Raw genomic sequence first — 3,488 nt, forward strand, 5'->3', positions numbered from 1 at the left:
TCTCAAAAAAAATATGTGATTGACATTTTATAAGAGGCTGGGATGAGTGGTTGCCACCCAGCTAACACACCAATTAAACTAAATGTAAAATTTGAAAATAAAGATCGTCGATTAGTTGATAATTGCAGTACCAAAGATTAGTTGGTAAGTTAATTTACTTATCACATACAAGGCCAGACATAGTTTTTGCAGTGAGCTTAGTGAGTCAATTTATGCACTCCCCAATGAAGGCTAGACATAGTTTTCGCAGTGAGCTTAGTGAGTCAATTTATGCACTCCCCAATGAAGGAACATGAAGATGCCGTGTTTCGAATTTTAGGATACTTGAATAGTTTGTAACACCCCTTACCCGAGACCGTTGCTAGAGTCGAGCATGAGGCGTTACCGGACTTAGCTTACTAATTCGGGGCATAAAAATTTGCTTTTAGAATTAATTTAGTTTCATTCATTCAATATGCCCCTAAAAAGGGTCCTCGATACCCTAAAACATGAAATTGAAAAGGTTTGGGAACAAACCGGAATCAATAAAAAATTTTCGATCACTTAAACAAATCAAAACAATTTATTTCATTTTTTATAAATAAATTGTCCATCTGCGTCATAGTCGCTAAATAAATCATAACTCGAGTTAAAAAACTCAAAATTCTCTGAAACTAGACTCATATCTCTTCTTAATAAATTTGTTTCAAAATTTTTGGTCCAGCCAATTAGTACAGTTTATTATTTAAAGTTTCCCATGTTTCAGTGTTTGGCTACTCTGACCTCTATTCACTACAAATAATTTTCTCCCTGTACAGAATTCAATTAACCATACCGTTTATTTATATTAAAAGTAGACTCAATAAAAAATCTATACATATAAATTATAACTTCTAATTATTTGTTTACAATTTTTAGTGAATTTCTAAATTCAGAACAGGGGATTCAGAAATCACTCTGACCCTATCTCACCAAAATTTAAATATCTCATAAAATACAACTCTTTTATTTACTCTGTTTCTTTCATATGAAAATAGACTCAATAATATTTAGTTATATATATCTCATTAACTATCTAAATCTATTTCTACTATTTTTAGTGAGTTTTTGAATTCTCATCATTACTGCTGTCCGATACTGTTTCAAAGCTAATTTCACCTTTTTCATGATTTCCATGGAATAACTCGCATTTAGGCATACATAACACCAACCATGTCCTTGATTAGCCATTCCAATAGCTAATCATTATCAAGCATTTACATACCATTCATTAGCCATATCATAAGATCATACACACAAAATGGATACGATGCTATACATGCCATACTCAAAATGAAACGTCTAGCTATACCAAAATAATCTTTGTGATAGTGTGCCTGGACCTCTGACATACTTTACGATCCTAGGGTTAGCTTGAAAAAACTATAAAAAGAAGGAAAATAAAGGGGGTAAGCATTAAACTTAATAAGTTTGCATGCAAATAAATAACAACATTCATAAGAATTATCTTACTACTTGGCATGATACTACTTAATGCAACTTCATTAATTGTCATAGACATATTTTAAACTTCTTCACTTACTCACTTACTTAAATACTTACTTACTTAATCAAATTTATTAATACATTTTACTTACCTTTTTTCTTATCAATCATACATGAACATTATATACTTACTTTGCTCTTCTAGCATGAACTTGTCTTACCTTTTTAGTATAACTCGTCTTACCTTACCTTACCTTGATATTCTCTTTAAATTTTCCCGTTGAACCACTTGGAGTACTAAGGATACACTGGTACCTTACCATTGCCATGACTTGTCATGGTCGTACGTGGTATCCTTTTGAAACTTACCATTGCCATGTCTCAACATGGTCTTACATGGTATCCTTGTTTTATGAACTCATCAATGCCATGCCTTGGCATGGTCTTACATGGGACCTTTGCCTTATAGTAACTTATCAATGCCATGTCTTGACATGGTCTTACATGGTATCCTTGCCTTAGAAACCTTACCAATTGCCATGCCTTGGCATGGTCTTACATGGTATCCTTAAACCCTAATGTCATGACATTTGTATCCTATACATTCCTAAGGTTCAACTGGGACTTTATGAAATTACTTCTCCATCAATTCATTCTTGAGTCTTCTTTGAATAATTTCATAAAATAAATATACACATGCTGGAAATTAACAACATTAACATAAAATAATAGAATATTCTATTTATTTACCGCAAACTTACCTCGAAACAAAATACGATCAACTATATCGATTTAGTCTACTATCTTTTTCTTTCCCCGGTCTAACTCTGGATTTCATTCTTCTTGATCTATAATAACAATTTACCTTATTTAATACTCACTTTTATTAAAACAGTCCTTGACTCAAACTTTGGCAAAATTACACTTTGCCCCTAAACTTTTACATATTTACACTTTTTCCCCAAGGTTTGAAATTAAACTTCATCCTATTTTCTTATGTTTTATGACATGCTGATCATTTTTCCCTTCTATGGCAACATCAAATTCTCACTCTAACATGTACTTATGAACATTAGGTACTTTTACCAATTATGTCGTTTTGACTCGTTTCACGTAAAATCGCTTAGAAAAAGTTGTTTAACACAATTTCAAGCTTCATATTCTACCATAAAACATCAAAATAAACACATTTCACCTATGGGTATTTTTCCAAATATAAACCTTAGGTTAAATTGTTGCTAGAATAAGCTTAATCAAGTTACTAGGACTCCAAAAACATAAAGAACATTAAAAACGAAGCTTGGAATCACTTACTATGGAGCTTGGAAGCTTGAAACAAACTCTAGCTATGGAGAAGCCTTGAAATTTGGCCTAAGGAAGAAGATGAGCACATTTTTGCCATCCTTTTCCCTTTTTAATTCTTTTATTTGACACTTTACTAAAATGCCCTTCATTAAATTTTTTTAGTTATTTCTACCTATGTATATCCATTTTTGTCTATGAAAATATAATGGTCTAATTACCATTTAAGGACCTCTACTTCAATTATGCACTTTAAGCATTTAGAACTCATATTTATCAACTTTTACAATTAAGCCCTAATATGCAAATCAGACATGAAATCACTGAAATTTCTTATCGATATTCTAGCACATGCATCTAATCACTTAGTAAATCATAAAATTAATCACAATAAACTTTTCTATATCAAATTTGTGCCTTCGCAACCACTGTTCCATTTAGGCCCTATTTCGGGATGTTACAGAGTTCACCTGGAAAGGGCTTATTCTTTAAGAAATCGGAACAAAGAGGAACTGAAGCTTATACAGATGCAAATTGGGCAGGCTCAATAACAAATAGAAGATCTACATCAGGATATTGTACATTTGTTTAGGGAAACCTTGTGACTTGGCAAAGTAAAAAACAAAGTGTTGTAGCAAGAAGTAGTGCAAAGGTTGAGTTTAGATCAATGGCTCAAGGAATTAGTGAAATGATGTGGTTAATTAGAATTATGGAAGAGCTGA

Source organism: Gossypium hirsutum, chromosome A08 (assembly GCF_007990345.1).
Source record: "Gossypium hirsutum isolate 1008001.06 chromosome A08, Gossypium_hirsutum_v2.1, whole genome shotgun sequence".
Taxonomy (NCBI): domain Eukaryota; kingdom Viridiplantae; phylum Streptophyta; class Magnoliopsida; order Malvales; family Malvaceae; genus Gossypium; species Gossypium hirsutum.